This window comes from Megascapheus bottae, chromosome 15, assembly GCF_031878675.1.
Source record: "Megascapheus bottae isolate mThoBot1 chromosome 15, mThoBot2.hap1, whole genome shotgun sequence".
In the NCBI taxonomy this organism is placed as follows: domain Eukaryota; kingdom Metazoa; phylum Chordata; class Mammalia; order Rodentia; family Geomyidae; genus Megascapheus; species Megascapheus bottae.
Window position 1 is genome coordinate 30,735,894 of NC_143523.1, and position 12,573 is coordinate 30,748,466.

General features: G+C 38.8%; 1 protein-coding gene across 2 annotated transcripts in view; it reads left to right on the forward strand.

Moving 5' to 3' along the window:
- Rnls (renalase, FAD dependent amine oxidase) overlaps positions 1–12,573 on the forward strand; it is a 310,493-nt gene that overhangs the window by 232,291 nt on the left and 65,629 nt on the right. Inside the window, exon 7 of one of the 2 annotated variants that reach the window (XR_016537827.1) lies at positions 9,907–10,070. The exons of the other annotated variant lie outside the window; for it this stretch is intronic. The gene's annotated coding sequence lies outside the window, so the exon portion shown is untranslated. The remainder of the gene's footprint in view (positions 1–9,906; positions 10,071–12,573) is intronic. 2 annotated transcript variants of the gene reach the window in all.

A 12,573-nucleotide genomic window follows, 5' to 3' on the forward strand; every position in this document is an offset into this window, starting at 1 on the left:
ATCATTAGTCTTATTCTACTGAGAAGATACATGATAAATGCAGACTATAGAGTCGATTTGCCTTCCAAATGCCAGCCCATTACCTATTCTGTTCATATCTAGTCAGTTGAAACTCTTCCTTTCATTAACCAATTCTGATCCCTAAAGGTAGGTAAAGTATGGAGAGCTTTCCTGTTGCCATGACTAGAAAGTGGGAACACAGCTAGAATTCAATAGAAACAGGACAGGATGTTAAATAGATTATGGTATGAGAGTGGCGGTCCCAACAATAGATAATATACCTAAAAAGCCAATAGAGGCATTGACAAGACCTTAAAAGGTGAAGGTGAATATTGAAACCCAACCCAAAACTGGTACTAAAATCTGAAAAGAAATCTGATTATTATTGTCTTTCTTTAATAGCCAAATCAAGAAGAAATTTAGGACAAACAGAGCAATCACTTTGACTCTGAATGCAACGTTAATGCAACAGATTTTATTCTGCAGTGAAAAGAGAAGAGCATCAGGAATTATGAAAGAGGTGGCAGAACATCAAAAAAAAAGTCAATTCAGGTTTATTGCTGAATGAGATAAAGAAGGCACTGCAGAACATGAAAGAAAAATACAATAAAGATACAGAAATTTAAATGCCAGGTGCAGGAGGCTCATGCCTCTAATCCTAGGTTCTCAAGAGTATGAGATCTGAGGATCATGATTCAAAGCCAGTCCAGGCAGGAAAGTCTGTGAGACTCCTATGTCCAATTAATCACAGAAAATAAACGGAAGTGGAGCTATGGCTCAAGTGGTAGAGCTCTGGCCTTGAGCAAAATGGGCTCAGGGACAGAGCCCAGGCCCAGAGTTCAAAATACTGACAAAAATTGAGAACAGAAAATCAAAATCAAGCCTTGAAGACAGGATAAATATATTAGAACCTTTATATACAAATTTAAAAAAAATAAGGAAATATATAAGATATCTCGAATAGCACTTAAAGATCAAACTAAGAAATATGTGCAAAAAAGAACAAAAAGAAATATAAAGCTAAAGGATTAGAAAAACATTCAACAAAATAAAGGCAGACAACTTCCCAGATCTTAAGAATGAGGCAATCACCCAAGTAGGACACCTGAACATACCAAAGAAAACCAAAAGAGAATCTCACACATGGTGCAATAGTTAAAACAGTAGGATTATTGAATAAGAAATGAATATTAAAAGTTGTAGAAGAAAAGCATCAAATCAGGAAGTCAGGGATAAAGGGAAACTCAGATAACAGCAGATTTCTCAACATGTATTTTAAAACAAGGGCACATGGGATGATTTTATTTTAAACCTTGAAATATTATTGCTCACAGTAAAAGAAAGCTATCATTGATTATTGAAGGAAGGTTAAAGAAAATACTTCATGATAAACAAAACCTAAAGGAAATCATGTATACTAAACCAGCATAGCAGAAGTTCCTTGAAAGATGCTTAAGCAAATGAGGAATAAGGAAGAGTTAATTCTAAAATAAATAAATAAAATAAAGTTGTAGAAATTATTGCATGCCTTCCAACAATAATCTTGAATGTTAATTTCTCAATTATCCAATCAAAAGACACAAACTGGCAGACTGGATTAAAAGTAAAACATTGTCATTGGCTGCCTACAAGAAATATATCAGTGGCAAAAACAAGCACCAGTTTAGAATAAAAGGATTGGGAAAAAAACTTCCAAGCAGATGCCAAAAAAAAAAAAAAAGCTAAAGCAAATAGGAAAAATAGGAATAACTATACTCATATCTGACGAGGGAAAGTTGAAACCAAAATTAGTCAGAGGAGACACAGAAAATCACATTGTACTGACAAAAGATATAATTCAGCCGGGTGCCATGGCTCACGCCTGTAATAATATTTACTCAGGAGGTTGAGATTTGAGGATCATGGTTGAAAGCCAGCCTGGACACGAAAGTCCTTGAGACTCTTATCTCTAATTAATCACACACACACACACACACACACACACACACACACACACACACACACACACAAGTGATACTTTGGCTCCAGGGGTAGAGTGGTAGGCTTGAGCTGAAGAGCTCAGGGACGGTGCGAAGGCCCAGAGTTCAAGCTCCATGACTAAAATTTTAAAAAACGATATAATCCAGCAGGAGGATATAATAATTACAGACATTTTTGTATTAAATGTCTGTATACTTAATCTCATAAAATAAACATTACTAGACAAAAGAGAGAGGGGGGAAACTGGAATCAGGCACTGGAGACTCACACCTATAAGCCTAGCTACTCAGGAGGCTGATATCTGAGAACCATGATTCAAAGCCAGGCCAGGCTGAAAAGTGCTCATGAGACTTAACTGATTTATCTCCAATTAACCACTCAAACACCAGAAGTGGCACTGTGGCTTACATAGTAGAACACTAGCCTTGAGCACAAAGAGGCTCAGAAATAGCCACCAGGGCCCAAATTCAAGCCCCACAATTGAAAAACAACAACAATAAAAACCTGAAAGACTCTATCACAGTAACTGTGAATGACAAACATGCCATTCACCAAGGGAACATCCAGAAAAAAAAACAAAGAAAATTCAGAAATGAATGACACTGTAACTCAAATGGACTTATAACAATCTATCCACCCAACAATTGTAGAATATAGTCTTACCAACCCATGGAACTTTCTTCAAAATAGGTCATATTTTGGGGCATAATAAAAGTATTAACAATTATAGGAACCTAGAATTCATTTATAAATATATAAGTAGACACTTTAAGAAGTGTGTGTGTATACACAAATATTAACAGTAATACACAATGAGAACTCAACTGTGTAATTCCTTAGAAAAGCTAAGTCAAGGTCAATAAAATACATACCAAGAAATGGATACTTGAAAGGGATGGGGTAGGATGAATCATAAAATTCAGTATTCATTTTGGATAGCTCTGAATAGTGGAGTGTGGAAGGAAAATGTAATGTACATTTTGAGTTAAATTAGCAATTCTGAGACATGGAACATATTGAAAATGTGTCCTTCTGTGATGTGAAGAATATTAAGTTTTACCCTAATTCTTGAAGTACAAAGGATAAATGTGGCAGTGTCTGACATAGACTTGTTAAGTATTCAACATCTTTAGTCACAATCAAACTACCTATGCTAGAAAAGTGTGTCACCCACTGTATACTAGTAACTAGTCAGAAAGACACCTGAGGATATGAGTAATTAAGTTATCTAATCAGACTGGATTTGGCCATTTTCTTAGGATTAAAGCAATATGGAGGATACAAATTTGAGATATATACCTAAAATTTAAATGTATAAAGAGTCTCTCTCTAAATAACTAGTTCAAACTACAGATGGGATAGTGCAATGACAATGGTCACAGAGCTAATAAAAATCTTTCCTTTCACAGGATAATTGAACCAATTCTAGGATATTATGGGATAAAGTTAAAGGACTTTCCACAGAGTAGGGATTCAGCTCTCTGTGCCAGTACTAAGCTGATAAAACTAGAGTAGATGAGGAGAATAAAAACTTAAAGCTAAATAAAACATTATTGTTTGTCTAATTCCATAACTGTTCCTTGAAGGATTACTAGTCAGACTTATAGTCCTAACTCTGCCACTTACGATACTGTCGCTCCATCTTGCTTATTTAGCAAGCCGAAATAATTAGACCCTACTATTAGATCCTACTCTTCTGATCTACAAAATTGGTTTTGATTATCATTTTGATATGAATGTTGAAAGGATTACATCATTACATGCACTCATGAAGAAAAAGCCCTTCCATTGCCCTACAGAAATAGTTGGCTGGTATCTAAAATTGTATTAGTGTATATTAATTATAGAATGAATTTTCCCATAGTATTTTATACATTCATAGAGTATCCTTTAGTCATTTACCTCTTCTATAATTCTTTTCCCTTCCCTCATAATTTAATAACTTTTTAGTATTTCATTTGCCCTCTTCACACCTAGACACAATGCATTGGGGTAAGCATGTGAAAAGTAATATTAAGGGGCTGGGGGCATGGCCTAGTGGTAAAGTGCTTGCCTACCATGCACGAAGCCCTGGATTCAATTTCTCAGTATCACATACACAGAAAAAGCCAGAAGTGGTGCTGTGGCTCAAGTGGTACAGCTCTAGCCTTGAGAAAGCCCAAGGACAGTGCCAAGACCCTCAGTTAAAGCTCCAGGACAAGAAAGAAAGAAAGAAAGAAAGAAAGAAAGAAAGAAAGAAAGAAAGAAAGAAAGAAAGAAAGAAAGAAAGAAAGAAAGAAAGAAAGGAAGGAAGGAAGGAAGGAAGGAAGAAAGAAAGGAAGAAAGAAAGGAAGGAAGAAAGGAAGGAAGAAAGAAAAAAAGAAAGGAAGGAAGAAAGAAAAAAAGAAAGAAAAAAAGGTAATATTAAGTCAGTCATAAATAAATCCCTGCCCATCTGAGTGGCTTAGGTTAAAAGAAAATCAAAGTAGTGCCATAAGGAAGTGGCTGGAGTACTTTTAAAAAATGAGTCAAGTTTGCTTATTTTTACATTTCCTGTTCTTCTGGGCAGTTTGTTGGCCAGGAAGTTATGAGGGTGTTAGGTGGAGGCAGAAATGGGGTTCTCTTAAGGGCCCAAGCATAGGGATTGCTAGAATTAATACATATTTTCTAGGCCAAAACCACTTTTTCCCTTACATCTGACTTTGATTTCTGCATCATCCTTTATATCTTATGCCTATATTTTTTATTTTAGACAGATATTTAGACTGTCTCCAAATAGAACTTTTTGGGTATTACCCTTGCACTCATAAGCACACATACCCAACACCAATTTATATATCCCAAGAAAACGTGCATTAGCTTTAGCACTGTTAAGGGAGTTTACAGTGCCCAGTGATAGAATACATTTATCTTTGTTCATTAAACCATTCTTCTGGCTCCAATTAAAATGATCATCCTAGCTGGACACCGGTGGCTCATGCTTGTCATTCTTGTTACTCAGAAGGCTGAGATCTAAGGATCATGGTTCTAAGCCAGCGCAGGCAAGAATATGCATGAGACGAGTATTTCCAATTTAATCCTAGGAAAATCTTGAAGTGGCACTGTTGCTCAAGTATAGAATGCTAGCGTTGAGTAGGAGCTTAGGGATAGTGCCCAGGCCCAAAGTTCAAGCCTCAGGACTAGCAAAATAAATAAATACAGATAGACAGACATAAATAAGTACATAAATAAATAGTAAAATGAACATGCTGTAGCACTGATACGATAGCTTCTACGAAAATAGATATGGGGATTATCTTTCTCAGCTGATAAAAATCTTTTAAAGCTCCTTATTCCTTTGTCTTTTTCATTTCACTTTTGCAAACTGGACTCAAAGTGAAACTCTCAGATAGGATTCGCAACCAGATGGGTGAACCAGCTTTTATATGCTTTTCTAAATCAATACCCTCATAAATGACGGTTAAGATCATTTGATATAGTCTGAGATATACTTTGAGAAGAACCAGAATGTAGTAGCCTTTGCTACTATTCACACAGTATTTAGAATTAATTTTTTAAAAGATTAAAGTCCACTGGGAGACAGTACAGGAGTTCAAGGAAATCAGAATGCTCTATGGCTGAAGTTACTTGAGTTTATAGGAAGCCATGCATTGAATATTTCTTTCCCCATATCTTCAAAATTTTTGTAGTAGAGCACCCTGGTTCTGGTAAAGTGTTGAGCTTATCTGTTCTACTTATTAGCCAGACATTATAAGAATGGCTATAATTCTAATCGTCTGAAGGTCTGACTGCCACTGCAGAGAATGATCAAACAGATCCTATCGTGATCTTTTAGCCAGCTCTTGGGGTTCTGAGATTTCTACTAATCACTACCTTATCTAACCTAAGTTTGTCCACTGGCGAACATAAACATTTTCAGTTATTAAATAATGTTTTCACTTTGTATGAAGATCTCCCAATGATGGATGCAGCCACAATTAAAATGCACACTAGGCTATGGGGATATATGCAACATACCACATGCTTCTCACAACACTAAGAGGAAGATGCTACCATATCCTCTTATTGCAATCATTGAAACTAAAGATCAGAGTAATTAACTAACAACCAAAGGTACCAGGGCAAGTGAGTAATGGAGTCAGGGCTCGACTCTATCTGCAAATTCTTCTCTTTCCACAACTCAGATTACAATTCAGAATGCATAGCCCTGAACATTTGTATGCAATGTTCAAAGTCTTCTGAAAATATATGCCTAAAATAATCTTACAGAAATTAGCATCAGTAGCACCATGCACCATTCTGAGAAATTTTATATCCTACCAGAAAGAATGGCAAGAACATGTTCTATTCTAATCATCTCGAAATACCTTTTATATCCACTATTGCATTTTAGTCTCTCAGAAATAAGATGATTCTTTGAAATAAAGATACTGGGGTTCACAGAAGTGAGATAATTTGCCTAGTAAGTTCTCAAGTATTCTGACTCTTCATCCCATGAAATGACTTTTGTTAGTGGGCATACGTAGTTACACATATGTGATTCTATTAGTTGTCTGAATTATTTAAGGTAATAGAATAAGAGTTTGTTGAAATAAACTCAATGATATGGATCTGCTTTAGAGGTCAATCTTCTTCATCCTCTTATTCCATCACACAGACCTGAAATTATTTGTGATTATAGACCAATATAATCCTCTTTCCAGACTATACAGACCCACTGAAAGATAATATTATAGAGTAAATACTACGGAGCAAAGGACACTTCTTCCTGGAAATTAGGAAGTATTTTTCTTTTTACAGTTTTTATCACAGGACTCCAGGTGAGATTCTCTCAGTTTACCTGAAGTCTATTTCTTCCTGCCCTGTTTTCCCCATGCCTGATTCTCTCTGCCATGATTCAGTCTCCCAGGCTGAATGTAAGTAAGATTCCAGGGCTTTGCAAGAGCAAGACATGCTTGATGCACCCTCATTCTGTTATCCCCTTGATACCATACATGTTCGTCCTGGTGGATGAAAATTGCAAGTCATACCCACTCTGTCACCCTAGCCAGATGCCCAACAACTTCCTCCGATCTTCCCTCCTCTGATCTTCCTTCCTTCGTTTCTTTCCTTCAGTAGTCTCTAACAGTGATGCTAAAAACTCTTTAAATTGGGAGGCAAGTCTCAGTGTCTACTCTATTCCTCTGATACAAATGCAGCATAGTTCTCTCCTCAGTTCCTACCCTGCCATGCTCCTCACATTATAAGAATAGCTCTTGGGATCTGTCTTAAATTTGTTTTTACAATCCTTTTACTTACACTCACATCACTTCAATTTTGACAATGTAGTGTGAATGGCATTGATCTGAAGCTGCCATCAGCATGAGCTCATAACTTTGTCAAAACCTCTGTTGAGTAAATAAAGAACTTATTTTGAATGTGGGGGATGATGGAACATGGAAAACATCACAGAAAGAGACCAGAAACAATGCAATCTCAGAGGGTAAATTTTAGACATCAAACATTTTTTTTTACACAAAATACCAAAGGTCACTAGTCTCCCACATCAAATACACAGACAATTTAAAAAAAAAGAAACAAAAAAGAACAAATCCATTTCTGTCTGAGTCTTCAAACAAGACTAAAGTATTTGATTTTGCAAAGAAGATTCTCGGATACTTTTAATTTTGTTTTTCACAAATGAAGGAAGAACTCTTTGGGACATGGGAGGAAGGGGGGGGGGAGGGAAAATAGCCCTTCAACCTCTCCATGGTTGACACTTGAATAACTGACCCAGAAGAGCAAAACTCCAGCATCACATTCATGTGTGGGCCTACGACGTCACTGGAAGAGCAAGGCGGACTCTGAACTATTGCCTCATGTCTGGTTGCAAAAAGTCGTTATCCCCTCTTGTACTCAATTAAGGTTAAGGCTGGCACTCTCTACCTAAGATACAACCTCTACATTTATCTTGGCAATGCTTCAACGGGAGGTGGGGGTTGATAGAATCAGCATGAAAGTAATCCTTTGCCCACATAATCCCGTTGAAGAGAAGGGGAGAGTTTCCACCGACCTTCACTGGAATAACTTGCTCTGTTTCACATCTGCAGCTGTGTCCTCCACAGGGACTTGTCCAACTCAATGTGATTTTAAACATCTGTCAGCTAAATCAGAGTTCCAAATTTAGCACTCGGGAACATTATGTGGATTTGTGATGCTCACTAGAGAACACTGACTCCATAACCCAAGCTCACATGAGACAGCCCGGTGGTACTCCGGTTTGTAATTTCATCTATGACACATTTCATTTGGCTGTCCATTTATGAATATTACGTAAAAGGAAAGGGTGACCATTTCCTTCCAAAATGCCCTCTGAAGTGCTGCAAGATTGATAGCAAGAAGGGAAATCCTTTACTCTAGGAACACAGCATTCCTACTAAACATTTATCTAGAATTTAAAAAAATAATCCTACAGAGTGGTTTTTATCAGAGTTTCTTGAAATTCTGTTTTCCACCCTGAGCTTTTGTATCTGGCAAAAAAAAAATATTGCTCTGGTATAGCCATCCATGCTAGAGGAAGAAAAAGTTCTGCATACAGAACTTTTGCTACCCTTACATATCCCTATTTGCTACCTTTGAAGATGTCAAACACCATTGATCAGCATGTGGTCTCTTTCACTCCATTTGATCAATGTTTCTTAAAAGATTTACTGTTTGTTATGAAGGAGAATTATGAAGCCAAAGGTCTTTGGTGAGGAAAATTCTTACATATAGCAAGATGGAACCAATACTATCCATTTCTGAGATCATGTTACCTTTGAAGGGAGTCAGGGAGAGAGTTAACCTTGCAATCCAGTACGGATTGTCAAAAACTGATTTATCACTGTGGGCAAAGACTTTATGTCAGTTCTATTTGGTACAAAAATTTCACAGTCCCCAACATTAATTTCATCCTTAAGCCTTTCACCAGTTTCTTAGGCAGACTTAGTCGCTCCACCCTTGTGAGCTGCCAAAGCAGCTGTGTGTGGTATTAGCATATGGTGTTGTCTTCAAATGCCTCTAAGTGCTCTAAGGAGGCAACCGTGATATTTGATTGGTTCTGTATTTCCAGGATTAGGATAGGCCCAGGATTGTGGACGGCTCACACTGTAGAAACAGTGACTCAGGATATGAGCAGTGATAGCTCGTCTGAACTGTGTGAAAAGATGTCATCTTAAAACAGGGAAGGTGGCTTAAGTACATGGTTGATGGCAAAAGGAGAGCCTTTACAAATGTACTGTGGCTAACACACACGTGGATTGTACACACACATGTTAGGAACTGACTCAACATGGGTTTCCGTGGCTGTTGGAAAGGGATGGCACTTGTTAGATTTACCAGGGGACAAGTGAGGGCAGCCAAGAACCAAGATGGAGTACTGTACCATTTACAGAGGAGCGTAGCAGGAGAAGGCTGAACAAGAAAGGGATTCTGTTTCAAAAGATCTCCTTTCAGGCATTCAAAAGGTGCTTTACAATGACGGTTGGAAAGCAGGTTGATTATCCCTTCTATCCAATCCGCTTCTGTAATCACATACTTATCTTGGGAGGCTACATTAGGGAATAGATAAAATTATAGACTGTAATATCATACAGATCAGGATTCAATCCCCAGACCACTGAAGTAAATTACCCTGGGAGAATTACTAACTATCTCTGAGCTAGCTCATTAAGGTTGAAGGGATTAAACACAAGTGTGAGTAAAGAATCTGACACATAGCCAATATTCGGTACAGTCAAAATTGTCATCATGACTGTAATTAGTTTGGACTCTTGTTTGCAAGTGATAAAAAATGAAACAAAGCTGGCTTAAGCAAAAACTATGGGTGTGTGTCTCCCAGAAACCAAGAACATGAATGGACCTGGGGCTTGGGAAAGTTCAGGCCCTTCCGCCTTGCCCTGCTCACCACGATTCTCCCTCCGTTTCCAGTTTTCACAGGTTCTCAGCACAGTGATGTGATGAGAGTTCATCTTCTCCCAGAGAGACCAGCATGAGCCTTTTTCCCATCCTCATCGGCACATTTCTATCCAAGAGACTCCTGTGACACACTTGGAGGCAGCACTACTTCTGCTTACTTGGCTGATGGGAGTCAGGTATATGTAGAAGTAGAGGCCAAGCAATACCATGGTCCCTACAAGGCCGCAGATGCACAGTACTGTTGAGTGTGAGAGGGAGAAACCATCACATAGTGGACAAATGCTGCAAAAAGTATTTTCAAATTATAGTGGTTGCCAAGATGGGATGCTTCTAAATAGGAAGAAATGTATAAAATGTCCTTTGTGAAAAAAATGCCATATATATTACACTCATAAACTATACTGAGTATAGTATAAAGTAAAGATTTATAGGGAACATGAAGAAATGGTTTTGGTGCAGTGGTGATGATTTTTTAATGCCTTTTGATTTAATAACAAAACTGTTGAATGTGGAAAGCTCCTACAAGGATTAATAACCCTTGAGCCTCTGCCATCTAACACCTTAGCAAGGATTAGTTGACAACTGGCTGAGAGCCAGGCCCCAGGGGGACAGACCAAGGCCAGGAGGGGGAGGGAAGAGGCAGAAAAAAATGCTAAGGTCAGTGCAGTCCAGGCTCCTCCTTCTTCCACTTCCACTGTGTGGACAGCAAGGCTCTGGTCTTCCTGGGAAAACAGAAACCTGGCTCAAAATTCTGAAACCTTCTTTGGATTTTCACAGAACATCAGTACATTCCAGGTCAGAGACAGGAAAACTACTAGAAAACTCCATTTGGTAATAAAAAGGCATTGGAAAGATTGTGAAAAGGCACCACATGGTTTTTAGAAGAAAACCGGTACCAATTTCCAAAGGCCCTACAGACATCCTATAGACATGTTTCTATAGAAACAATCCCACGCCCACTCCAGCAGCCTCTGAGCCCATCTGGCATTCTGTCCCCAGTTCCCACTCCTGGGCCCAGTGAGGATAACGGGGAAAAAGTCTTTCCATTTAGTCTTTGGCACCCTGCTTCTTCTAGCCTGAATGTCAGTGTGCTTCTTCTGCTAATGTTTCCCTCAGGGATTGGGTAGGACAGATGGTCACTGTCATGTTAAAGCCAAAGACTTATGAGGCAACTTTGTGAGCTTAACTCCTACCCCAGAGATGGACCCCTGAGACTCTTGCCTGGACAGGGACTGAAGCTCTGAAATGTAGTGGGTAAATCACATCCACAGCAGTGCCTGCAGGGGACACAGTGTTTTTGAAATTGCTCAAGTTGGCTGCCCTGAGACATTTCCCAAATGTTCCCTAAAACACGGCATTTATGTCTAGCAAAGCTATATATGACCAAAGCTCCAGGAAAAATTATTCACTTCAGTATAAGGCTTTGAATGAGTATTCAAGGCCCAATCATGAAAGATTCTGAGTCTTGATGCTGGAAATCATTCTTTTCTGTTCCTGAGACTATCACCTTAATTTAAATCCTTATTATCAACAACTTGTTCAATTCAACAGAGTTTATCCACAGCCCAGGTCTCTCTCTGGGCCCCATAGAAAGTACACTTACAAAGTCATCTCATAGAAAACATTAGAAAACTGCTACTATATCCACTCATCAAAGCAGCTGATTAAAAATTATCACACAGTAGCTTTAAATACCTTTTTTTGTCTTACAGTTATAGAGGTCAAATAGACTAAGTGGTTGTCTCTACGTGTATAGGCTGTCTCGTGTGTGGCTGTCTGGAGTTCTCTGCTTTTCCTCGCTTCTAGAAGCTGATTATATTCCTTACCTGGCAGCCTCATCTGTCCAAAAAGCCAGAATGGCAGAATGAGTCTCCAGTCACAGCATTCGAACACTGACTCTTACCCCCCCCCCGCCCCCCCCTCCCAGTCACTTAAAGGATTGGCCTGATTATCTTGGACCCACCCAGGTAATCAGGATAATCTTATTTTTAGGTCAGCTGACCAGTAACCTTAATTCCATCTGTAACTATAATGGCTCCTTGCCATGTGGGATAACTCATTCTCAGGTTCCAGGGATTAGGATATAGACATCTTTGGGGAAGGTATTATTCTGCCTACAAGCAGCACTTATGTGCTAGGGTTTAACATGCTTCCCTTAATCCTCACCTCAGCCCTATGAAGAGATGCTCTTGTTGCTCTCGTTTTAGAAACGAAGGGCCTGGGAATCTGTGAGAGTAGGTTCATGCCCCAGGACATTGAAGACCATGAGTTCCATGTCAGGCCTGCTCTGCTCTGCTAGCTAGTTTTACAAACACATCGTGTTCATCATCAGTCGCTCTGCTTAGGCATCACTTTCCTTTCTCCACTTGGCTACCGTCTTCTCATTTGTCAAATGTTACTCTGAGGCACTTCCTCTGACAATCACAGATAAACCAGGAACCTCTGTTGCACATATATAAGTATGCTGCCATATTTGTGTGTCTTTCTATCTTTTCACACAGTGAAATCTCATCTTTATCAGTCCCTTAGCCAAATCCCTGTCTGCTTTCTTCCTTACTGTGGGCATACTCATCTTCTTCCAGCAACTGGAAATATCACCAAACACCTCCCAACTCAGAATCTCCTCACATCTTTCCTGTAACCTGGATGGCTTATTGATTTGCTTGGTTAAATGCTCAC